The following is a 27,747-nucleotide window of genomic DNA, read 5'->3' on the forward strand; positions in this document are numbered from 1 at the left end:
GTCTCCAGAATGGGAATTGTGCCTTGCTTAACTTTATTTACATTTCTAGTTTCTGGCATATAAGATATTTTCCAAAAAGGTATTTTATTGAACAAGCAGATGATCTAGCAATTCAGGCAGATATCTGTCTGGCTGCAGTCTGCTGTTAGTGACTGTTTCCCTGTTGAGGCCATGGCCTGGAGGGTTGGCTCTGCTTTTTGCAATGCAACAGACCTTGCATAGAGGTGAAAAATAGTGTATGTTAGCTTTAGTATTGGAAGAACTCAACTTCCAATTTGTGCCAAATCTAGTTTCAGATTAGTGGTTTTAAAATTAGCCCTACGCTCTGTATTTTCTTTGGACTTCTTGTATATACTTGTGAGTGCAAGTGTACATGTCTTTTTTATTTTATTTTTTTGCTTTTTGGGTCACACCCAGCGATGCTCAAGGATTACTCCTGGCTCTGCACTCAGAAATTACTCCTGGCGGTGCTGGGGGACCGTATGGAATGCTGGGGATCAAACCCGGGTTGGCCGCATGCAAGGCAAACGACCTATCCACTGTACTATCGCTCAGGCCGCAAGTGTACATGTGTTTTATGGAGAAAGTCTCTAAAGCTTAATAACCTCTTCCTCTAGAGCTCCATTATCCTCATAGGTGCCAGAATAGGCTTTCTGAAACACCAGTTTAGATTATATCACTTTGAATGGCTATATCTGTCAGCAGAGAAATGTCCACATTTGCCAGGGTGGCTCAGAAGACTGTACACAAGAAGTCCATTTTGGGGTCTCCAATTAATTTCATTCTCGAAGGTATCCTAATTAGGAAGATAAATGATCTGATCACCTGTGTCCTTTCAGTAACAAACTCCGATTATTCTCCACGCTTCATCTGTATTTGACCTTTTCAGCCAAGTTTCTTGGTGTTGAGAAAAGGCTTGTTAGGTCTCAGGCTTCCAGCTCTGGTTGCTAACTCTCAGAGAGGGTACCTGGATATCAGGACAGTTATAATCTGTCTAGTTATTCCCTAAAATTAGAATATATGTTAGTTTTGTTTTGTGGTTACTATACGTTCTGTAAGGCCCAGCATGATGAAATCATGAAAACAATGGCTGATAGTTTTCTTCTGTGCTTTTAGCCAAAACCATTACTTAATGGTTGCAGTAACCCCTTACTGGGCTAAGGGGGTGAGGCATTCTCTTTACTGTGGTCGAATAAATAGTTGCTGGATGGAAGAAGAGGTTGTCAGCTTGTGTTGCCAAGAGGGTAAAATCTTCCTGTCCTTGATTCATAAATTTGTTTTTCAGTGTGGTTGGACCAACATCCCAAAACAAGGAAAAGGTGTTTGTTGCAGAGTCAAAGAAATAAGTTTCTGGATTCCTTATAGACTTGGTATTCACAGCTGCAGGAGTGAAAATAGCAAGGCCAAGTTTGTGTGGGTAATTGTGTCAATTAAATGAGATAATGTGCCAGCGCTGAGTTGTGTTAAAGATTTCCACTTTGTTTTAAAAGACTAGACCAACTAAAAGCTGTCATCATTTATTTTTGAAAAGGATGACAATAATACAAATGGGTTATTTGGTAATGACTTGTGGCACTGTTTTTTTCTGTCATACTGCAATATTACGGTTTTCAGCTGAGAGAGCACCTTTCTTTTCTTTCATTACTCTACATATATTTTACTAATACAACCATGTGAGACTCCTGCATATTCCTGACTTTCCTTTACTGAGATACTATTGTGTCCAGACTGTAAAAGAACAGCTCTTATCTTTTAAAAACACAGCTGCTTCTAGGATGTCACTCAGGGCTTCTGAGAAGGAAATCTCCATCACAGATAGTGGAAGCAGAACAAAGAGAGTAAGTCAGTGTTCTGAACATTTTTGGGGTTGAATATTGGAAAATTTTAAAATCAGGGGAAAAGTGCAGAAAGGAAGAGGTAAAGAAGAGTAAGGATGGACACATTTACAGTGTCTGATGCTCATTGTTTTGCAGAACTGAATTATTTATTTGCTTTTTATTGAATCACCCTGAATTCCAAAGTTAAAAGCCATTTATGACTTCATTTCAGGCATATATTGCTCCCACCATTCCCTTCACCAGTGCCCACTACCCTCCACCAATGTCCCCAGTTTCCCTCCTGTCCCCTCTTGGCAGACACTTTTCCCTTCCCCCATTGTCCTGGTGTTCCCTTCCCTAATGACCTCCCAGCCCCTGCCAGAATAGTGAGCATCTTACTGAAGACCAGTTCACTTGCTCTTCATTTCTGTTGCCTTTGGACATTCGGTATTCCTTTACGATGCTTCTATAGTCCACATATGAGAGAGAGATCATTCTGAGTCTGTTCTCTCCTTCTTGCTGATTTCACTCACCATAAAACTCTCCAGATCCATCCAGGTTGCCACAAATTGCATGACTTCATTTTTTTATTATTATGTTAACAACTGAGTAGTATAATGCTGTGGTTTCCCTATTCAGTCATCTGTAGATCTGAAATTTGAACACAAAATGTGTCAATTCCTCAAGTCCACTTTTGAACAAGATCAAATTCTTCTCTCAGTAGACCTAGTAAAACTGAAAGTCACAGTCCTTTATACTTGGAACTCTTCCACTGAGCAACCATGCTGGGGTGTTGTCAGCTCTGATGATCACTTTTCCTGTTCTGTTCTGCTTCTTTTTTTTAAAATTAATTTATTTTTTAAATAGTGAATCACCGTGAGGGTACAGTTACAGATTTATACATTTTCGTGCTCGTGTTTCCTTCATACAATGTTCGAGAACCCATCCCTTCAACAGTGCCCATTGCCCACACGAATAAACCCAGCATCCCTCCCACCCCCCAATCCCATCTCCTCACACCCCACCCTGTCTCTGTGGCAGGGTATCCCCTTTTGTTCTCTCTCTCCCCAGTTGGGTGTTGTGGTTTGCAATAGGGGTGTTGAGTGGCGGTCGTGTTAAGTCTCTAGTCTACTTTCCGTACGCATCACCCTTCCCCCATGTGGCCTCCAACCACATTTTACTTGGCATTCCCTTCTCTATGTGAGCTGCCTTTTCCCCAGAATGTGAGGCCAGCTTCTAAGCCATGAGTTAGCCGTCTGGTACTTATTGCTACTATTCTTGGGTGTTAGTCTTCTACTCTGTTATTTTATATTCCACAGATGAGTGCAATCTTTCTATGTCTGTCTCTCTCTTTCTGACTCATTTCACTTAGCATGATACTTTCCATGTTGATCCATGTTGACTTATATGCAAAGTTCATGACTTCATTTTTTCTAACAGCTGCATAGTATTCCATTGTGTAGGTGTACCAAAGTTTCTTTAACCAGTCATCTGTTCTCGGGCACTCAGTTTTTTTCCCAGATTCTGGCTATTGTAAACAGTGCTGCGATGAACATATAAGTGCAGATATCATTTCGACTATCCTTTTTTGCTTCTCTGGGATATATTCTCAGCAGTGGTATTGCTGGGTCAAATGGAAGCTCAATTTCTAATTTTTTGAGAAGAGTCTATATTGTCTGTTCTGCTTCTTCCCCAGCAACTCCAGTAATGAGAAACTTGAGTCTTTGACTTTTGGGTCTATAAAGGGACTTTTGGTGGCTCATAAACCCTAAAGCTCGGCTGTAGCAGAATTTTGTGTGTGTGGTGACCTGGCAGGGGACCCCAGACACTTCCTAGTGTCTTCTGGGGGATGCTACTTGTATTGTTTCCTTTTGCTCTTCTGAAGTGTCCAATTTGGTGATTAGTTGGACCTACAGTTTCTCAGATTTAAAATAAGACAGGCAAACTATATGCAAAGATGATATGCAAAGAAATGAGCTTTACTGAGAGAGAACGTTACTGCAAGCTGCTTTGCCATTGGTGACCTTTGTCTTCAAGGAGAGAACAAGAATATTTAACCTGGTCAGAGGAAACATCACTGCAGTAGCGAAAATGAATTCTCAGTCACCATATTATTCATCAGAGAGCATCAGGTCTGTCTTATTTGAATTTCAGTTCTTTGTGTGTTTTGGTTGTTTGTTTGATGACTGGTCTCAGTACTCCATCTTGCCATTTTCTAATGATCTGATCTTGGCAGAATGATTTATTTTGTCTGTATCTCAGTTGGCTTATATATAAGAAAATAAAAGAATTGTAGCAATTGCTTTTAAACATTGTGATAATGATTCAGTGAAAGAATGTGTGTAACGCCCAGTATGTCGTGGACTGTCCAAAACTGACCATCTAAGAGTGCTGAGAGCTAGTGTCTTTCCAGATTGAAAGGCATCTTTTAGATTTCTGTTACCGTAACAGAGATAAGATCTCAGAGGAATGATGATTTCTGGGAAAGTTTCCTATGAATGTGATTTGGTAATGATCATAGATTACATATATTATTAATTTGGAGAATATGGAGTCAGAAATACAAGTGTACTGGCTTATGTGCCAACACATTTGCAAAGCCAACTAGTTCACTTTCTGCCGTTTGACCTTGGAAAGAGTCCAGGATGATATTGTGATTATTCTTTATTCACCAACTTTTTCACTCTCCATTTCACCTTTTCTTTGACCATAGTAACATTTTTTCCATTCTCTGTCTGGAGTTCCATTTCCTGCAGAGAAGTTTACAGCATAACATAGTCTGTGGTTTTATAGGAGGTTAACCAACACCTGGTCATAACAGTTTGGGAAGAGAAAAAGGAAAATATTGCCTTTTGGCAAATGCAGAGCATTAAAATATTTTTATTTATTCAACAATTTACAGTACTATTTATGATGATTTCCCAGGCATGTATTTTGAACACCATCTCCACCATCAGTGTACCCAAATCCCTCTTTCAAGGACCCCAACATCCCTTCTTTTCAAACTTCTCCTCTCACCCCAATTCATCAACTATCCCATTGTGTTGCCTTGTTCTTTTGTTACTGCCTTGCTGTATATCATCCCACATTTGAGAGGATGATTCAGCAAATACTGATGTTTTATAGGGAGAAGTAGGAGAAGGATGTTAATTTCTACTTCAGTCCGTAGGAGAAACTTCACGTGCAGGAAACACACAGAGATGCTGGCCTAGAAGGTTGTTTGGTGGCCTAGTTCACTTCTAATCTTTGAAGCAGATATGCCTCCAAAGCTGGTATAAAAGATAAATATTTTCTTTAAGATAATAGTAAATTCAGATGAGAGATTTATGTTGGCGAAGGGACTTCTTAGAATAAGGTGAACACATTATATGAATGAAATCTCCTTAATGGGTCTTTTCTGTCCTTTCCCACCACACACATACACACCACATGCTCCCCCCCCCCCACACACACATACTCACACACATTCCTTTCACGGTCATCAAGTTTATGATGATTTCCCATGTGTGTAACGTGTTTGTAGGACTAAGGGACTATGATAAAGATTTCTATAGCTATTTCTAATAGGTATTTCTTATACTGGGGCTGGAGCGATAGCATAACGGTTGGGCGTTCACCTTTCATGAGGCCGACCCGTGTTTGATTCCTCCACCCCTCTCGGAGAGCCCCGCAAGCTACCCATGGCATATTGGATATGCCAAAAACAGTAACAATAAGTCTCACAATGAGAGACGTTACTGGTGCCCGGTCAAACAAATCGATGAGCAATGGGATGACAGTGACAGTGATTCCTTATACTGAGTTTTCTCTCTTGAATGAAAAAAAAAAGTTGTTAAAGTAAAACAAACTCAGCTGTAGTGTGACATGTATTTCAAAAGTCAGCTTTTCTAGAAATGGCCAACTCACAATTAATTATAAAAATCAGCACTGACCTTCTGGTCTTGTATCAGAAATATATTGTATCCCAATGAGACTTAGACATTGGTGCTTATAGTCAGTATTCTCCTGGCAGGGTAGAACTGATAAAAAAAATGATTCCCATGGGAACTGTCCATTTTTATCTGGGAAATTTCCTCTCCCTCCATTCCTTCCCCCTCCCCTCTTTTGCTCGCCCCCTTCCCTCTCCTCTCCATTCCTCTCATATTACTCCTGCTATTTCTATGCCACTCCATCTCTTTGTATGAGATCTGAAGATTCACTGTAATGCTACTTAACTGTTATTCTTTCCCTGTCTTTCCTGGAGTCTGTGGTCTTGAACTTCACTTTCTAGCTTCACACTGCAACAGTGTGGTACCAGAGTGGCATACGCAGCATTACCCAGCATGGTCGGAACAACAATGGCCGCATCCTTTTACCTGGAAACTATCAATGTTTCAAATAAAAGGGAATGGGAAGTTGAGGAAACTATTAAGGTTGTGGAGCATTTGATCTTAGACAGGAAATACCCTGGATTTTCCCAGTGGGTTTGCTATAATTATTAAAAATTTGTAAATGTTGAGAAGGCAGGTAGAGACAATGTGTGACAGATCTGACTAGGAGCTGAAGAGATAGTAGAGGTAAGGTCTTGTCTTGCACGCAGTCACCCCAGGTTCAATTCCCTGTGGTCCTCTGAACACTGCAGGCAGGCAGGCAGGGAGGAAGGAAGGGAGGGAGGAAGGAAATAAATTTCTGATAATTTGGAATATCCCAAGAAGATTTTTCTCTCTTGATCAATGTCTACAAACATGTGAGCTTGACAAAAGACACCGCCAGAGCTAATGCTGAACTAAGGGTCAGCAGCTATTTATCCAAATACCCATGCATACCCGCACTCATAAACATGTACATACATATATATATATATATATATATACACCTATACAAACATCCATATATGCACCACATACAAACACCCATACATACACATACTCCATACACATACACTTATATATACAAACCCAGAAAAACACCCAAATATGCATACACCCCCCCACACACATACACAGTGATCAAATGTAAGGAGAATAAATAAGTTATGGGGCCCTAAGTCATCCTGGATAGTCATGTAGATGAGCAGCCTGAGAACTTACTACAAGTCTCAGAACAAAGTCAGTCCAAGGCCACTGTACAAAAGAAAAGTCTGAAAAATAACCACTCTCTCACTCAAGCAGCTTCCTGGCTGGGATCCTCTATGGTCAAACCCAACTGGAAACTAGAAAACAAGGTATCAATGTCATTAGTCATTTCTTCTATCTTATGCTCAGAAAGTAGAAGAGTTTGGTACCTGGATCCATGTGGTCCCCTGGGCATCACTGGATACAACCATGGAGGCTCAATAAGCAGCTGCTAGTGGTCCTGTCATTCCCAGATCTTCATGACCCGACAGCACCCTATCCTCAGGCACCCACACTGTATCACTGGCCTGGTTGGCTGTGTAGCACCACGAGTGATCACTAGGCCTCCTCATCACTGCTGGAAAACTCTCAGAATAATTCAATTCAATTTGATAAAGAAGCATCGAGAAAATGTGAACAAATAAATAGCACAACCAAAGAATTATGTTTCTGAAACAGAAAAAGGAGATTCACTACAGATTCATTACATATTAGTTTTCATATGCAATCTGTAAAGGAGAAGGAAGAGGGAAAGTAGCAACTTGTTTGTAGTTCATTGGTTTTTAATATATTGTTCAATATTATGTACTCAACTAAGTTAATGTCCTGCATAATTTGATCCCTAACTATTGGACATGGAGGTGACCTCCCCATAATTTGACATCCTAGGATAAATGATTACAGCTTATCCTCTAACTTACTTTGGAACCAGCATCTAGGTACTTGGGAAAGAAAATTATCCCGCAACGATAAAAAACAACTCTCTTCTCCAACAGAAAGTTCTTAATCTGCAAACCCTTAAGAGACCTTACTGGCCTCCTCTTCTCTCCCCTCTAACATGACACATTAGCGGCCCCATCCCCTTCCCAAGAGCACACTCACTTCTCTTGATCACCCTAACTCAGTTTGCAACCCAAATGTCCATTAGTGCAGGATCCAAGATGTTGGCTACGTTGATTTTCTTAAAAGGTTTTAAAATTATCCATCAAGTAGCAAGCTAATGCACTCTTCTGTACCACAAACCTTAGCCTCAGAGGTGATCTAGGGCATAGCTAAGTTGTTTTCAATTCTAAACCTCCCTATTATAGTGCAAAACCCACGCTCCTCTGTGCTGGAGCTTCCCTGAACTGGAAACAGTCCTGTGTACTTATCACAGGACAGTTCTGCCTTTTTCTCCACTAGACTGAAGTTTCCGGGGCTGGAGTGATAGCACAGCGGGTAGGGCGTTTGCCTTGCACACGGCCGACGAGGGTTCGATTCCCAGCATCCCATATGGTCCCCTGAACACTGCCAGGAACAATTCCTGAGTGCAGAGCCAGGAGTAACTCCTGTGCATTGCCGGGTGTGACCAAAAAAAGGGAAAAAAATAGAATGAAGTTTCCTTTGAGCACAGATAGTGGCTGCATGATTCAGTTTGTATTCTCAGAGATTCACACAGGGCTTCCACTATGCTAAATGTCTGATAAATAAAAGATGAGTAACTGGATATAACATCCTTTCTTTGAAATTCTCCTTGGTAGCAATTCAACTGAAGATCGTCATCTACTCTAATTCAGCTACTTTTAAAATAAAGTTATCGACTTGCAATAACTTAAAGAGACAAATGAATGTCCCTTCCATCTCTGATGCGTTTCCCTCCTATGTATCTCCATCTCTGCCTCCCTCCCTATCTCCTTCCCTCAGTCTCTCTCTCCTCCGTCCATAATCTGAAATCTGGTTTACCAACAGCAGCAGTGAATCATCGAATCTCAGCACTTTAGTCAGTGCTTTGCAGCCTTATCACTCCTGTGGACCTGTCTAGATCTCCTAGGAACCAAAAGTTGAAAACCACTAAATTCTAGCCCACACCATCTTCTGGTCACGTTTACCAAAAAACATTTTCTTTTTCTGCTCAAACTGCAAAGCAAAAATATTGATCTCTACCACAGACCTTGACAAATCAATTTTTTTAAACTGAAATAAATAAATGTTTCTGTTTCTTATATATATTTATAAGTTTCCTTACAGCAGAAGTTGGAGTTCCTTCTGGTCAATTTTTTGAGCATTTTTAGGGCCTGGGATGTTTTGACATACAGAGGGCAGTGCTCAGGACTTACTCCTGGCTGTGCTTGCTGATCACTCCTGCTGGAGCTTGGGGGACCATATGTGGAGCTGGGGACTGAACCTAGTCAGTCAGATACACAACAAGCAAGAGCCCTTACCTGCTGTACTATCTCTCCAGCCCCCTCTCTCAATGTTTCAACCTCAATCCAAGTTGGACATTTATCTTTATCCCCATTGGTAAATACAGTCACTTTCAAAAATTTATAGTAAGTCAGTAGCACATGTGGCAAGAAATGTTATAGATGCTTGAGATAAAACAGTGAACAGATAAATAAAAACCTTGCCTCTTACATTTCAATGTAAACATATCTCTCTCTGTGTGTGCATGCTTGTATACAAATATCTGCATGTTTGCTTATTGACTTGTTTTAAAGCTGATTACAGCATTATAAATTATTTTTCACATTCATTAATAGTTGAAAACTGGTAGCTTGAAATCTTCTAATATGAACCTGTTTTCTTATTCTACAGATAAAGGGACTTAGAAAGTGTAAAACAGAAGGTTTAACTTTGGACCTGCTCATTGAAAGTACCTGGAGATATCCTACTAGAAATGTCTAGCAGATCTTTAAATATATAGGTGTGAAGCTCAGAGGTATTTCGAATGGAAGTACAGATATGGGAGTCAGCCAGTTAATGCCATGGAATGAACAAAGTGTTGCAAAAAAAAAAGTGCTAAAAGTGCTAAAGTTCTTTCTTTAAGAGTGTGCACAGGATGCCTAGAGGAATATCAACATTTGCATAAGGATGTGTTTTGCAAAGGAACACCACTAAACTCTAATACAACACAGAAAATCAAGGGAAAATGACTAAAGAATAAAGTCCACATTGTGAAGAGGTTAAAGTAAAGTAAGGCTAATAAAGATGCATTAGATTTAGTGATTAGAAATTAGAAATCTGGTATCTATTGCTTCCTAGAGCAATTATAGTGAGACATGGTGGAAACTAGACTGAAGTTGACTGAGAAATTAGTGGAGATAATGGTGAAGACTACACTTTTAATAATATTGACAAGAAAAGGAAAAAGAATGAGCAATGGCACAATAGCTGTAAAAGGGGACAAGAATACTTTAGGATAATTTAGGAAGGGATAGATTCGTGAGACTGAGGAATGAGAGCCAACACAGATAAATAAGTCAAATGTTAGAGACTGGGATGTTAACAGACAAGTGGGGTAAACAAGGGTGTGACAAGGGCACAGGTGGAAGTCCTAGAGGAAGAGAGATGCATCTGCTGAGCCAGAGAGGAGAAAGCAGCATCAGGTGTGAATCAGAAGTGCAAGGGAACCCATATCTGATACATTATTTCTTGGTTAAACATAAAGCCTGTCATGGGGACATAGGAAAGAGAAGGGCCACATCAGCTGAGACCCTGGTTTGAATCCCTGGTGCTATACATGGTCCCCTGAGCACCACCAGGATCACTCCTGAGCACAGAGCCACTGTCAGGTGGTCCAACCTCTTCATCGACCCAACCACCAATAAATAAATAAAAAAATAAGTGAAAAAAGAGCAGGAAAATGTTGTAGAGGTAAGATAAAGATGACTGAAACCCAATCATGAACAATTTTCTGTGTATCTCACTGTGATTCAATTTTAAAATTAAACTTTTAGAAAGTAAGAGTTGAGGATGAACGGAGCAGCATTAGAAGAAGGGATGAAAAGTGGCGGGTCAGACATCTTGATCATGGGAAAACACTGACCTACACTGCATGCGCTGCTTGCCATAGTCTGAATTTGGACAGGAGTTGATGAATGGGCCAAATCAGGGTTGTATGCACTTTCTGAAAGTGACACCAGCAGTGGCCATACAAAGTTTTACTCACCTGCCAGTGGCTCCAGCACTTCCTGGTGTGCGCTGACCCCTCAAAAGGGGAGAAGCTTGCTCAAAGGGCTGGAACACATGCTCTGCACAAGGAAGCTGCATGCTCAATTCCCAGCACCACATAGTTCCCCAAATGCCTCCAGGCATGACCCCTGAGCATCAAGCCAAGTGTAGCATCTTGGGGTCCAACACCACAGTTTCTAATACAGAAAGTCTGGTGTTCAGAAGTTAGACATAGAATTTTCATTTCTAATAATCTCCTGGGCATACTAGTAATCTACTACTGCTATAAAAGTTCACCATAATTATAGTGATGTCACACAAATTACTTACCTTATAGCTCTAGAATTCAAAACCATGGACCCTACTCTCTTTAGGCTGAGCTGCCTGCAGGCTGCATTCTTTTCCCGAGGCTCTCAGGAGATCTGGCCTCTTTACAGCCTCTGGCAGTTACCTGCATTTCTTGGCAAGTGAATTTCTTACTTCTCCAAAGACAGTGATACTCAGTCAGATCTCCCTTCCCTCCCTCCCCCTTTCAGTTCTGTCTCTGTCTTTGTCTCTCTCTTTTGTTTTTGAGCCACACCGGGTTGTGCTCAGGGCGTACTCCTGGATTTGTACTTAGAAATCAGTCCTGGTGTTATTGATACGAAGGGGACCATATGGGATTCTGGGAATTGAACCTTGGTCCACCACATCCAAGGCAGGTGTTCTGCTAACTGTGCCATCACTCTGGCCCAAAATTTCCCTGACTTGAAGACTTCTGCAATTTTCCTGATCTCATCATAGGCCTGACTTAAGTTCATTTCAAAGCTAACATATGAAAATTTGGTTCTCAAGTGATGCAAGCAGTTCAAGAAATTCTGTCCTATTTCATTTTATCCATAAAATACCTAGATAGATTGAACATTCTGGCATCAATAATAGAACCTGGTATCAGGTCATGGATTTTATTCGCATCTGTGATATCCACTGCAGTAACACTGTCTTTCATGTAGAACTGGTCCATAACTGCTGCAACAGCCGCACTCATAAGAATTTGTTGGGTTTGGACCTGAGTGATAGTACTGAGTAATAGAAGGTCAAACACTTAGCTTGAACATCGACAGCATTTGATTTGGTCCCCAACATCCCATATGGTCCCCTGAGTACCACCAGGAGTATCAACAGCATTCATACGAGTCATACATTATGCTGCTCCACTTGGAAATATTGCATTAAAAAGTTATTTTTTCCTGGAAATTCTGGTGTGAGTATCCTTGGTGAGAAGACTTCATGAAATTCTTACAAGAATAAGGCTTCATATTTAGTCAAACCTAGTGTAATCCCTGGTAAATTTCAAGAGGGGAACAAGTGCTTTGATCAAGAGGTGATTCCAGGAATTAAACCTGGGTTAGCTATGTGCAAGGCACGTGTCTTACCCACTGTATTTCTCCAGCCCCTTTGGCGTGACTTTTAAGAATTTGGAGTCTGATGACCAGGTCTCAGTGTTCCGTGTTGCCATTTTCTAATGATGTGACCTTGGCCGAATGATATTTTTTTCTACATCTCAGTTGACTTATATAAGAAAACAATGCAATGGTAATAATTACTTTGAATCACTGTGATAATGATAATGGCTACTGCATCAAGGTCACTCATAAGAATTTGTAGGGTTTGGGTCCAAGTGATAATATAGCAGGTAGAACATTTGCCTTGTGCATAGTCAACCTGGGTTTGATCTCCAACATCCCATATGGTTCCCCAAGCACTACCATGAGTACCAACATCCATACATGCTGTATATTTGTCATCATACATAACGCTGCTCCATTTGGGAAAATTTTATCATTTTACCATGTCTTCAAAATGAAGTGTCTCTTGGAGGCAAACATGCTGTTCTTACTGTGCACACGAGCATCCTACTTGTCTGTTTTTGAAACACTTCAGATTGAACACTGCACATCCTTCAACAGTTTGTCTCAGTTGGATCTCAGGATGGGTCAATAATCCCTAGATCTTTGGTTTGTGTTGGCTTGCTGACTGGGGAATCAAACCTCTAGCAGCTTCTGGGTTCCTTTGAAAAAATGTGCAGCTTCCCTCTCTGTCAGAAAATCAACTATATTAAATCTTTTCTTCTGCCATCACTTGTTGTGGATTGTTCCAGTTGTGTTTAGAAATTTCAGGTTCTTTTTTTTCTTAAGTGGAGTTATAATTTTATGTTAACTTTTATTTTTTAAAGGACCAATAAAACTTTCTTGACCTTTTATTAGTGTGTATGTATGTATCTGTGGGTGTGTGTGTATGTCTGACACATGTGAGCAAAAGTTGAATAAGTCTGCTGGGAGGAGGCAAATATAGACCAGCATCTTGCGATTTGCTCTTTCTGCGTTAAAGAACAGAGCAAGTGCTAGCTAATGTTCCCAACCATACTGTGGATGCCCCAGCTGGACTTTTAAAGACAGATTTATTGAGATACAATTTATAAACCATTAAAATTACTCATTTTTAAGAGTCGTAAATTGTAGAAAATTTTTATAGTTGTGTGATTAGCACCATAATCTTATTTTAGAGCTTTTCCATCAGCAAGAAAAGAAATCTTTCGCTCCTTTGCATACATTCCCTTGTCAAACCCAGCTTGAGGCAACCACAATTGTATTCTCTGTCCCTGTAGATTTACTTTAGTGTGTATGTGTGGTGTGTGTGCACTCACACACTCACACTGGCACTTTTCAGTTGAACAAAAGCACATAGCATAAAGAGTTTCAGGAAGATGGAGTCCTGGCTGGGTCCTGCTTGGGCCCATTTATGTCATTTGTGGGAAGAATATTAAATCTTATGGCAGCTGTATTGGCTAATATAATGGATTCTGTCTAGAGAGAGAGACTGAGAGAACACTTGAATGGGCGATTTTTCTCTTACCATTTTTTCAGAGTTAAGGAATATTCAGTTAATTATTAGATATTAGTGAGACCACTGTTGGAGAAAATCCAATAATACTGCTTATGTTATATTTCTGATGATATAAATAAATCACAGGAAGAAAGTAAGGAAGCTAAAGAATGATAATGCGAGAAACAGAATCAGTACTGCAGCTCAACGGTTAAAGTGCTTCCTCTGCATTCTGCCAAATGAGGAATATATGTATGGTTACTTGAATATCCAAAGCGCATTCTTGAGCACAGAGCCAGGAATAGCCCTCGAGCACATCCAGGTGTGGTCTGCCCTCAGGCCCCACTGAAGGTATGTGCATCATGGTTCTGCTAACTACAAGTTTAAAGCAGCCATTTGGTGAGGGCAGCTCAGAAACATTTTTCGTTAGATTCTCTGTTGAGTGGATATGCAAAGGGCTGAAAAGTTGTATTGTTTGATTATTTCCCCTTTTCTAAAATTTCTTCCTAGGAATATTGTCTGCCATGCAGGCAGGGGGAGGATGGGGAAGAGGGGGGTACACTGGGGATATTGGTGGTGGGGAATGTGCACTGGGGGAGGGATGGGTGTTTGATTATTGTGTGCTTGTAACTCAAACATGAGTGCTTGTAGCTATATCTCATGGTAATTCAATAAAATAAAAAATAAAATAAAATTTCTCCCCAGTTTTTTTGGAATATGAATAAACAAGTAAACATCATACATATTTATGACATGCAATGCAAAATTTTGATAGACTATGAAGTGATTCTTATAATAAAGCTAACACACTCATTTCTTCATGTAGTTAATGTATATAAGTTATACATATATATTTCATATGCCATAATCTTCCCACTTACCTCCGCCGTAGGGCTGGCAATACCACTCTACTCTGTTTCTGGGAGTTTAAATGTATCCCTATTGCCCAGGTGCTCTGTCTAGACAGCGACATACAGGGGAAAGAATTACGTGTTAGTATCAATTGCCTTGTGTCTCCTTGTGTTTCTTTCCATCAATGTCTGTCATACCTTTATGCATGGATGCCTGAGCAGTTGTGGTGAGTATGGCTAACATTCTCCTCTGGAAGCATCTTGCTTTCACTCTGGCTTCTGTGGCTACTGATTGATGCCTTGAACCTGTTAGACTGGTGCCCTCAACTCCATCCCACTGTGTTGGTTACAAAGAATGAGACAAACACAATGACTGTTCAAGCACCAAGGTCATCTGGATATCCCCAGGCAAAGGTTGCTTGGCTTTTTCTTTAGTTCAGTATCTGCTTCTTCCTGGCTTCTTACATGTGGGCCATTGTTTATGAGTAAACATATAACAAAGGTTCGAAAACACAGATGTGGACATGGAATGATAAATAATCAGCTTTAATGTGCAACTTTGAAGTTATGGCAGGAATTTTCTTGTTTGCCCACACACATCATTAGTATATCTAAGCTTGTTTTACCTCACAAATCCCCCCGATCTTGGGGGCAGGAGGAGGTTACTAGTGGAACAATTTCCAATATGGCACCAGGAAAAACAGATGATCAGTTTTCTGTTTGGCACAGAAATATATTTCTATGCCATAAGGCATCAGAAAAACTATCTTTCAACCTATAAAATTAGTGTACATAATGTACTGCATGGAAACCTTAAAAGATAAAATTATATTTTGGCGTATTCATCAAACTGGTACAAAATAAAGCCTTACCTTGTTAAATAACTTGACTTGTTGATTTACTTTTAGCCCACTAGCCATTGGAAAAAATCTACCAACTACAATGAAAAGTACTTTTTTTAAATTTTCCTGCCACACTTCATGATACTCAATATTTATCTGTGCTCAGGGATCACTATTGGCAGTGCTTGGGAACCATACGTGGTACCAGGGATTCAACTGCAGTTGGGCTATGTGCAAAGCAAGTGCCTTACCTCCTGTATTATCTCTCTTGCCTGGATCATGTTTTGATTTTGAAGGTTTTCAGAGCCTCCTTTAGTCAATATGTTCAGCTGCTGTTGATTCGTTATGGTGAAAACTGTATCACTAGCATAGAGAAGGCTTCTTTCTTGTTTGTCTCTAAAGTACTCATTTTATTCCATAGCTATTTAGTTAAAAGTGTTTGAAGAAAAGGACTCAGTGGAAAATTCTAGGAATTCTGGGAAACTTCTAGATACCCGTAAGGAGACATCTCAATTGGCTGGAAGGACCAGATATTTGGTAATAGATTTAATCTGGACTGTTGGGAGAAGTTCTCTGTATTTCCCCAGGTCTTAGTATTCCCAAATGTAAAGTAAGATTACTTTGTAGTATCATTTCCAGGCTAGATAGGATATTGCAGGTGTAGCATTGAGCATAACTTGCAAATAGCAGATCCCGCAAATCATTTTTTTTCTGTTTCTCTGCATTCAATTGCTCCTTGCATGAGTTAGAGCTGGCACAATCAGATGTTTCAGTAATTTGCAACGAGGACGAAAACTATTCACAGGGACTGCGAACTAGTCTTGAAAAGCTGAACCTTTAGAACATTAACTGAAATTATTAAGGATGACCCCATCTTACCTACTCTAATATGGCTCTGTTAAAAGTCTGGAAAAGGAATTGGCTGGAAGCTTTTGGCACAGATGGGACTTGACTGTTATAGGCTGGTCCCTGATGGAAGGTGACATTATAGCCCTGGAGCAAAGTGAGATGAGGCTCTTCACTTTTGCTCACAATTTTGCAGACATTTCAGGGTGGAGTTTTGCCACTGAGAAACATGTTTTTTAAAATACCCTGGGGCCATGTACAAGGTACCATTTGCCTCTGGAATATTGGGATATATAATTCCTGTTACTAAGCAACTCACCATTCTGGACTGGCCTGCCTTATTATTCTGCATGTGTTGGAGGGAAGCAAATGTGTTGTTTTTCAAGAGTGTTTGGAGATTCTTGATCCTTTTGTTTGTGAAAGAAAAGATGCTGTTATTATCTTCCAAGGTGAATGTGAGGACTGAATTAACAAACACATGTAAATTGCTCATCATGGTGCCTGAGCCATGCTACATACATAAAAATGCTCACTCCAATGAGAGCTGTGTGTGACTGTATATGAGAATGTTGGATTTTTAAAAAATGTAATCTTATAAAAAATCTTTTGCATCTTTTTGTTTATTTTTATTTATTTTATCTCCTCTCAGTCATTCTTAGTTTTCTATTTCTCCCGCCTTTTTTGTGTTGTTGGTAATAGAACTAAGGTATATGTTCTACCACTGGGCTACATTCCTGGCCCCATGTTCACTGTTTTCTGAAATAACACAGGGAAAATCTGCTAGAGGTTTTCTATGTTAGTTGAGTTTCCTCTCCTTCTCCTTCTCCACCACCACCTGGGCAGATACTGGGTGACAAGAAAAGTCTCTTCTAGAATGCAATTGAGATCTTAATAAACAGTGCTGGGTTGGATGGAGTGATGTACTGGAAAGGAATGTGCCGGCTAAGGATAGGGAGAGTTGGGTGACTGAGCCAGGAGCTCACCAAGTTACGACAGGCATTTAATTTCACATGACTGGTTATGATGGATATTACTTGAAGTGTTTTTTGAAGGAGGGCACACCAAGTTGTGCTCAGGGGTCATTCCTGATTTAGTACTCTGGAGAACATGTGCTGCCAGTGATTGAGTATGGGATGCCAGCATCCAATGTACATGCTTCAGCCCTTAGAGATATCTCTCTGATCCTGGTATTGCACATGTTTTTTTTAAAATTTTTTTACTAGTGAGTCACTGTGAGATACACTTACAATCTTACAAACTTTCATGCTTGCATTTCAGTCATACAATGGTCAAGAGTGCCCATCCCTCCACCAGTGCCCATTTTCCACCACCAATGGTCCCAGCATCCTTCCCACCACCCCCACCCATCCTCCCCCCACTTTGTGGCAGGGCATTCCCTTTTGCTTTCTCTCTTCTTTTGGGTGTTGTGGTTTGATATTGCACATGTTTAAAATACCTGTTACCATGATCACGCTGGACAAGAACTGAGTGTTAAATGCAGGTAAAGGGATATTCTTGAAAACCTTTCAGCATCAATATTGCAAACCACAATGCCCAAAATTAGAGAGGGAGAGAGAGAGAGAGGAAAAGCACATACCATAGAGAAAGGCAGGGGAGGAGTGGGGGTGGTGGGAGGGAACCTGGGGACACTAGTGCTGGGAAACGTACACTGGTGGAAGGATGGGTGTTGGAATACTTTATGACTGAAATCCAATCACGAACAGTTTTGTAAGGATCTCACAGTGATTCAATTAAAAAGTTTATAAATAAATAATAAAATACCTGTTGTCATCTTCGTGGCCTTTTTGATCAGCTTTGCACTCCCATTTTTACTCTTCTCTGGAAGCCTGAGAAATAAACTAGGCTTTAGGTCTGCAGACACATAAGGTTTGTTTTTCCAATTGTGGTGTGACCTACATGGGATTGATTATTGGGAGAAACTAAAGGGAGTGAGTAATTAATGTCATATTCTTGGAGCTGTCTTGGGATAGTTTCAGGATAACAGATTGGGTATTTATGTTGATTCTGGCTGAGTCTCTTTCATATACCATCTCCATTTCCCAGCATGGGATGAAAATCCATGTCCAGTTGATCTCTGGGTCAGGCTCTTTGTTTTCTTTGCACTTGAATAGTTGATCTTTCAATTCTGTTGCTGTAGTATAGTGTAGATAGTGCCTGTGGGTAGGGTTAGAGTTAGTAGCCAGAGTTGGGGTAAGAGTAGTTTAATTTTACACTAATCACCATGATGAAAATTAGTAACCAATAAGGGCTCAGAGTCAGTCTTCACTAATGAGTCAAGGTGGAAGGAATAAAATATTGGATCTGATACTAATATCATAACAAACAGTGTTAGTCTCTAGACACATGCTGGAAGGACTTGAATGGAGTTTTAATTTTCACAGATCAACCTGATTTTGATTCCAATCCCCTATCCTAAGTGCGTGGAAATTCATCTGTTTTTTCTAAACTTTTTTCTCCTGGGGGAGGTGTGTTCATCTTTGCTTATATTCCATATCAGCCCATCCTTTGGATTCTGTGAATATTCTTGGGCGTGGCAGCCTAGTGAGGTCAGAAAGTGTGCTTATGATAATTTTTTTCTACATATACAGGCCTGTTTCCTCTTTAACATCTTTCTGCAAAACATTAAACATATCCAGGTATTTATAGCTTGTCCACTTATTTTTTAAACTGGGGTAGTTTTTTTCCCCTGTGAAATATTAAAGAAACATTAATTCTTTGATGCTTCTCCATTTAGAGGAAAAAAATCTATTTTCTTGAATATAGACTGACCTTGATGGCTTGCTTGTAACCAACAGAACCCAGTGCATCAAAAGCAACTCCTGCCTGGGCCCTTGGGGCTGCCCCTGCTGGGGACTGCAGCTGCCGATGACGCCTGGCACCACTGAGGCCATTAGTCAGTGCCTTAAGGAAGTTAAGCTTGCCACATGGAAAATTGTATGTAGAGGAACAGAAAGAGTAGAGGGAGGGAGGAGAGGAGAGTAGGAAGAAGGATAGAGGCTGGGGAGACAGGGAAGCCCATTTGTCTTCAGATGCTCAGCCTGACCTGATTGAGGCACTATGCATTTAAGTAAGGAATATTCAGATATTCCCAGCCCCAGGAACTGTCACAGGAAATTGTAGCTGAAACAAATTCTACAAAGTATTAAATGCTGCCATATTTTGGCACCTCAGATAAAAGGTATCTATCTAATACGGGCAAAAATATCCACATTGAAATCTTTTATTTCAACCATACCATGCCTGGAAAGCTAAACTCAGATAATTTTCTAACCTGTGGGAAAATAACTATATTTTTTGCCAAATGGTAGTGTGAATAATTGGGTAACGAGGAGAAAGGAGGTTCTTTCTTTAAAAAAATTGAAATGGAAAAGTAAAACCTAAATATTTATTATTGTCACCAGATAATTTCAACAAATTCTCCAAATTTAACAGTTGTGATTCTAACTAACTCTGCAATAACCAAAGTGAAATTCAACTGTCTGGCTCTACCTTTAGAGTTTTTTTTCTTTTACCTAAAATGACGTCAAAGCAAAAATTTAAGAAAGGAATTAGCAAGCCTGCTGCCTGGCAGACATTTGGGCTAACCAAACTTCTGTGAGAAAATCTTTTCCCACTCAGACCTATAGTGCACATTTATATTATATATAAGTGCTGAGAAAGGGTCCATCAACTGAATAACAGCTCTTTTTTTATTTCTCTATTTTAGCAAGGGGAGAGAGAAGCTACACCCATAAAACATAAAACTAAATTCTTAATAAAGAATCATACTGTTTTCAGAAACATTAGGATAGAAAAGGGAATTGTGTATCTCAGATGGTGGAAATATGTCACATAATGACTCAGATGGGAACACTGAAAATCATGTTTTAAAATTGTGCAATACATCAGTGGAGTGGAACCTCCTTTCCAATAACTGAGAATATTCATGGAATACAACCTTAAAGAAGCCAGCTTTAATGTAGACAAAGATAAACCATATGAATTCTCTAACTCCCTAACAGAGTTGTATGTCAACATTCCATAGTGGTTTTTTATCTGAAAGAATCAAATAAAACAATACAGCAAAAGAGTTCATATAAATATGTACAGCAGCCTGATAATTGAGTGACAGAGACTCCCATATGGCACAAGTCCAATGAGAGGAAATTGTTAGTTGGTAGTTAGTTTCTTTAATGAAGATTTTATACATATTTATAAATTTATATATATTATATGTAATATAATAATATAATATAAGGTAGTCAGGGGGCCACGTCCAACAGTACTAGAGAACTACCGAGGCGTCCAACTCTAGGTCTACCCTTGGAAACTCCTGGCTCAGTTCTCAGGAGTCCCTCATGGTAATGCTCAGTTAACTGCAGTGTCGTGGCTGAAAACTGTGCCACCTGATTCAAAACATGTGCTCAGTTCTTCAAGCCATCTCTCTGGCCCTGTAAGTGCCACCCTGGTTCTAAGGGCTACACACCTGGGATTTGGGAAGGGCATGGAGAGTCAGAGAGCAATCTTGGGGCCTCACACGCAATGCACTTGAGCCATAGCCCCAGTTCAAGTTGTTCAATCTTTAAGATTCTGTGCTTAGATGATTGCTTTATACAATCTGCACACAGTGAACATTTAAGAAAAAATTGATTAGATTGAAACCAAGAATTATTGGGGGAAAGATTATGAGGCTTTTTATAACATATCAGCAAATTTGTTTGGAAAGTGATACTAATTTTGTATTTTCATTAGCAGTCTGTGAGAATCCCTAGAAATTGAATTATTAAAACAAATTAGTGTGATTTTTATCTTGAGGAATTTAAAAAAATGAATCATTTTTCAATGCTGAATCTAAAAAAAACAAGTTAAGTGAAATAGAAGCTATTTAGAAATTTAAGGGGTAAAATTTTATTAGGATATGTTGCAAACAACAAATAAGCATCTGTGGGTAGGAAAGGAATCTACTCTGGGAAATGCATTAGCACTGTAGCACTCGAGCGGGCACCAGAAACGTCTCCATTGTGAGACTTGTTGTTACTGTTTTTAGCATGCATATCGAATACGCCATGGGGAGCTTGCCAGGCTCTGCTGTGTGGGCAAGATACTCTTGGTAGCTTGCTGGGCTCTCTGAGAGAGACAGAGGAATCGAACCCGGGTCAGCCGTGTGCAAGGCAAATACCCTACCTCCTATGCTATTGCTCCAGTCCAACACATATATCGATATAAAATACCAATTTTGATTCTTTTGTTTATTTTGGGCTTTTGTGCCACACCTAGCTGTGCTCAGGGCTTGTTCTTGGCTCTCTGGGTCACTCCTGGCAGTGCTCAGGGGACCATATAGGGTGCCAGGGTCGGCTACATGCAAGGAAAGCTTTCTACCTGCTGTTTTATGTATCTGGCCCTATTTTTTGATGTTTAAATTGTGAAGAATATAGACAATTTTTATGTCTCTTATTTAAAGAAAAGTCATGTGTTTACTACAAAAACATTAATTTGAAATGAGGGAAAGAGAATATATTTCTACCAAATTGAATGCATTTGTAGAAATGATACATTCAATCAAATTAACTCTGTTCTATAATCATCAGTTTTTGATTATTTCTAGGTCTTACTTTTCCCACTACCATTTCCTGAGGACATATTACGTTAGTGACATAGTTGTTGCTCAACCAGTTCACTACCAAAACTCTTAGGTGTGACTCCCTGAGCAGCACTGCCCCTGAGGGCCATACCACTCTCTCACATACCTCACTGTGCTATATGCAGTTTCTGTGTGAGGTCGCCTTGATGCAAATGGACCAATATCCACTGAAAGTGAAATTAAAGTGCCTCTATAAGACACAGACTAATTAGTGGCCATGTTTGTAGCGAGTTGATAGCTGTTTTCTTTGCAGGGTGGTAGTGGCTGTTTGATTTAATATTACATATTATCCTAATTATTAATGTATTAATAATCCTAGTTTTATTGAGATAATGATACACAATATCATTATATATACATATATATAGTTTTCAAATATATATGGTTTTCTGATATATATAGTTTGCTATTTGTTTGGATTTTAAGTTATGCCCTGTGGTGCTCAGGCCTTACTTCTAATTCTATGCTCAAGGATCCTTCCAAGTGAGAGCTTAGGGAACCTTATGAGATGCCAGGGAACAAACCTGGCTTGACCCACCCTAAAGTATTGGCTCTCTGGCCCCCTAAAGTTCAAATATTGAAAGTATGCAGTTTGGTGACTGTTGAGTCATCACCCAATAACTATAGTAGCATCTGTGAAGTTTTTCACCCCAATAAAGATAAGGAGTATACCACCGCCGAGATGTGATCCTGGGGGCCGCACGCATGTGTGGCCTCTCCACAGCTGCACAAGCGTGAATCCAGACCCAGCAAAACCTCTTTCGGCATGGGCAACAACTCCTCGCAGAATGTCTCCAGCCTGAGAACTAAGCCTCGGCCCCGTGCCCACCCAGGAGGGGAAAGGTATTTCTCTCTCTCTGGCCTCTTTCTCTCCGGGGATGAAGGGCGCGGTGTCCGCCATATTAAGACGACCACAGATTGGGTTTTCAAGCCTGCAGTGATCCAATATCTGGAAGAAATCTCCCTGGACTTTGTGTTAAAGTACAGAAATTCAAAACCGCGAGGCTGCAGTAGCGGCTGCGCGACCTTATTTGTCTTCACAGTAGGTCTGAATCTACTGGGGTACTCCTAACAACAATAGTGAGGTTTGTGTTGAAATATTGAATGTAACCAAAGTAAACAGAATGTAAAATGAAACTTATCAGTTACAAGGTAGGGGGTGGGGGGCGGGATGGGAGGTGTACTGTGTGGGTTTTTTTTGGTAGTGGTATATGGGCACTGGTGAAGGGATGGTTGTTTCAGCATTGTATAACTGAGACCTAAGCCTGAAAGCATTGTAATCTTCCACACGGTGATTTAATAAAATAAAATTTTTATTTCTTCTATCACTTCCCCTCAGTAAACACTACTGCTTGGTTATACTTAGGGTGTGAATCTAGAATTTCAGCGAATCACAGTCTGTGACATGTCTCATGCATGTTGAGGTTCATGAGAGAATACTCTCTGTCCTTTAGATGAGCACTGGTGTTGTTTCTCCCCGTGGTTTTCCTAGGAGTTCACTTCCTTGGATACTAAGTTCTAGTCATGGATTCAGCCCCTTACCAATAGCTCTCCACGTGGCCATGGCAGTTAGTTATAGAGGTAGCTAGAAAGGTTGGACAAGAGATAAGATTTTTTAATTTGCTTTCCATTCTCCTTAAAGAGAAGTTTCTAACCCTAAGCTGATGACTGAAATTTCATGGTAACCTTTTTATTGTTGTTGTTCTCGGGCCACACCTAGCTGTGCTCAGGGGATACTCCTGTTCTGCCCTCAGGAATCACTCCTGGTGGGGCCCAGAGGACCATACAGGATGCCAGGGATGAAACTCAGGACAGCAGCATGGAGGTGAACACCCAACCTCTTGTACTATTGCTTTGGCCCCTATGATGGATCTTTCAGAGAAAGAAACAAATGATGGGACAATGAAATGCTCCCTACTTCTTTGAACCTAAATAGAAGCCTAGGGTAAAGCAGAGCTGGCAATACAGTATTGTTACAAGAGGTGTTCATTGTCTCAAGAACCCTCCAGAGCTGCATGTCTGGCAATATGGACTCCTGTGGTGCTGAACAATGCAAACTAGTTGAACAGTAAGTCAAGTTGTGGAAACCAAGCAAAGGTCTAAAAATACAAGAGACTGAAAAACTGAAACCCAGAAGATGCCTGACACCTTGCCACACTTTTTCCAAGCATCTGAAGCTGACAGGTGTGTCCTCCCCAGACAAGAAAGACAATGCACATCCCTAGAAAAGCCATTGTGATCGAGCTGGAGGAAGGGTGAAGCAGAATGCCGAAAAGGGCGGTGGCCTCTTCTTGGCTAGTGTATGCCTAAAGACCTCTTGCCAATGGGCTATTTGAATAATTATGACATCATTTGAGGCTCATACATTACGAGACGAAGGGTCATGGGCAGCCGACTAGGATACTGTCCTGTGTCTTTCCTCTTGTGTACTCAGACCAAACCACTTGATTTTGTGGGTCTCATACAGTCTGTGGGCCGAACATTCTCCACCCATGGACTCTAGCTGGAACAGATCTTGAATAGACTAGTAGTATGCTCAGGGTTTTTTTTGTTTGTTTGTTTGTTTTGTTTTTTTGAGGGGAAGGATACCCAGCAGTGCTCAGGGATTACTACTAGCTCTGCTCAGGAATTACTCCTGGCAGTGCTTGGGGGGACCATATGGGATACTGGGGATTGAATACAGGTTAGTCAGTGAAACGCAAATGCCCTACCCACTGTACTCTCTCTCCAGCCCCACAATCCAGTTAGTTTTAAGAAAATCTATTGCAGATTTGCTAAAGAAATCACAACCCACCTCCCCCACAAATATCCACTTCAAGGGTCTTGAAATGAAAGTGCACCTAATTCTGTGTGAAGCCTTGAAGCAGACACTGCAGGAGGCCCGAGGCCCAGCTGTGACTGAATAGTCTGGGCAACACCAGTGTCTGTCACGGCATAGTAATGCTGTCAGTTCCTGACGCCTCACTGAGGACATTGTTTTGTGGAAATCTATAATCTCTGCCTCTCAACCCCACAGCCATTGTGAGAGTGATTGGATGGGAAGAAAACTCTACAGGAGTTTTATTTTGTTTTTGTTGGGTACTCAAATCGATAGTCCTTTCCAAAGGTCCTCTCAGAGGAACCATGAAAGATGAGCTAAAAGGAGACACTCTTAGAAACAAAAATCAATTGCTGCCAGGAGCTGAGCTTACTCCCTTCCTTGCAAGCTTGAAACCGGTTGGTGGAGTCAATCCCTGGCATTGCCCACTTGCCAGAGGGTGATCTGAGCAGGTCTGCTCTTGGTGTCTCCAATGCACTGTAACCAAGGTGGTGTGAGCACCACAACTGACGTGGTGATCCTGGCAAGCCCCGATTAACACAGCACCCAGTGTGAGCTCCCCCCCACCCCCCAGTCACCACAGAAACAACAGCAAAAGCAAAGGAAGGGGAGAAGAAAATTTATTGCTCCCAGATACACTGGTGAAGAAATGAAATCCTGTCACTTCCAGACGATGCAATAGTGATTGGTTTATAGTATTTTCTTTTTTTTTTTTTTAATTTTATTGAATCACCATGTGGAGGGTTACATAGTTCTCAGGATTATGTCGGTTATACAATTCTCAAACACCCTTCCCTTCACCAGTGCCCATCTTCCATCACCAACCCCCCCAGTATACCTGCCGCCCCCTCCCACCTCCCCAGTCCCCACCCTTGTACATGATAAGTTTCACTTCGTTTACGCCTTATCTCGATTACATTCCATGTTTCAACACACAACTCACTACCATTGTTGGGTTTCCCCCAAAAAAGAAAAGCAGTCCTATTGCCAAGGAGGCATTTGATAGTTCTCCACTGCTAAGAATATAGAGATATTAAGTCCCGCTGTTTGTTACATAACTTTTCTTTTTCCCCCTTGCCCCGCGCCACCGAGTTCACGCCTGTTTAGTAATCGCCACGCTGCCTGACAAGGGAAAAAAAACCGAAAAGGATGGTTATTTCCCGTCATCAGCAGGCGTGGGGCTCTGGCTTAGTTGATAGACTAGTAGAGTGTCTGCAAGCAGTTTCTGGAACCGAAGGTCTTGCACTGGTATCGGCTCCGGCTCGAGATTCCACCAGCGTCCCACTGTTCCATGTACATAATTTTCCCCCTTTTATCCCATTCCCACGCCACCAGGTCTGTTTGCTTAATGGACATCACACTGTAGTTGACGACACACCGCGTTTCTTCCCGAGAAAGAAGAAAATTTCTTCTCAGCCGGCGTGGGGATATAGCTTAGTTCAGTCTAGAGAGATGGCTACCACTTTGATTGCCTTCAATATTTCAGCAACAGACTTACTATTCTTGTTAGGATCTCCCACAAAAGTCCAACCCATTAAAAAGGAACCATTACATATTGCTGATGCTAAGATGACATTAGGTTTTGGGTTTCTGTATAAAGTCCAGGGAAAGTACAACCAGAAATAACATCACTACAAACTTTTACCCTTTTATGGTGCTCATAAGATGGAGAAACCTAGAGAGAGGCTCGGCGTCTCCATTTTGCGCTCAGGAAAACCGCGGCCCCTGCGCTGTGCTCAGGAGGAAGGAGTTGAGAGAGAGAGAGGTTAAAAGAATTGGGGGATGCCCGGTTCCCACTGTTTCAGTGCGCCGTGGGGTCTCTGGTCCCATGCCGGAATTAGTTCAGTGGGCTGTTTGGAGTCCAAGGGCGCTTCCTTGGGCTCTTCCATCATGCTCGCTCCACAGCCGGGTCCAAAGGACGGTTTATAGTATTTTCTATCCTTCATGATGTTTGGAAATTTTTACAGCAACCAAGCTCTTTTTCCAGCATTACCGATAGATAAACATAGCATCCTTTTGTATAAGGTTGCAAAAACTGTGAGAAGCTCTGTTAGGCTTGAGCAAAAGGTCTCTTGTCTCTGTGTCCTGGTTCTTGGAACTGAATGATGCTGAAAAGCCTCAGTCTGGGGAATTACAAAGGAGTTTTTAAGTGCAAATTGTAGTTAGGAACACATATAATTGGGAAGAGTATGTATGGAAGTTTGGGAGCAGGAGAGATGCATTATAGGATATTTCATTAGATTCCTACCCTGGACTGATAATCACTCCCTTATCTAAGAAAAACTCTCAGTTTATTAAAAAATTGACTCTTTTGGAGCCAGGGATCTGGCTTAAGAGGTAGAAACTTGCTTAGCTTGAGTGTGACACAGAATTGCTCCAGGCATCATATGCGAAGCATCCCCCAGAACCCCAGTGTTGCAGAGCAGTTTGTTAAATAACAAACTACTCTGCCCCCACCTTGTGCATAAAGCTGGAAAGAAACTAGCTCTTGCACCAATTCTAGAGTAGAACATGATTAATCAAAAGGAAGCCCCTTCCCTTCTCCAGGAAAACTTAGTTCAGGAACTCAACCCCAAACCAATCAGTACATGGTGTTCTCTAGAAAAATCAAGTTAGTTGAGAAATGTAAAAGGGAAAAAAATCAATGGAAGTGCATTGAGAATGCACTCTATACAGTGATAAATCAAAAACAATTTCTGTTTGTTTGGGGGTTCATATCTGCCTTTGTTCAGGTTTTCTTTTCTCCTGGCTTTGTGCTTAAGGATCACTCGTAGGCGGTACTTAGGGAGACTTACGAGATGCTGGGGATTGAACACAGGCTGGCCTCATGCAAGGCAAGCACCTTACCTGCTGTACGGTATTTCAACCTCTCAGAGCAGTTTTTGTGGGAAAACATGCCTATCCCCTCCCCACCACTACCCCTGGTTTATTTTTGGGATTGGAACATACAGGTTTGTACTCAAGACTAATACTGAAGCAAAAAGCTAGAAGAAAATGTAGTTGTAAACCATGTCAACACTATGGGATTTACATGCATTTCAAAA

General features: G+C 40.9%; 1 protein-coding gene and 1 pseudogene across 3 annotated transcripts in view; one reads left to right on the plus strand and one right to left on the minus strand.

Annotated features, from left to right (window-relative positions):
• FRMD3 (FERM domain containing 3) overlaps positions 1-27,747 on the plus strand; it is a 318,111-nt gene that overhangs the window by 121,192 nt on the left and 169,172 nt on the right. The window lies entirely within an intron of this gene.
• Positions 591-17,710, minus strand: LOC129400820 (S-adenosylmethionine decarboxylase proenzyme-like; annotated as a pseudogene).

This window comes from Sorex araneus, chromosome 1 (genome assembly GCF_027595985.1).
Source record: "Sorex araneus isolate mSorAra2 chromosome 1, mSorAra2.pri, whole genome shotgun sequence".
Taxonomy (NCBI): Eukaryota; Metazoa; Chordata; class Mammalia; order Eulipotyphla; family Soricidae; genus Sorex; species Sorex araneus.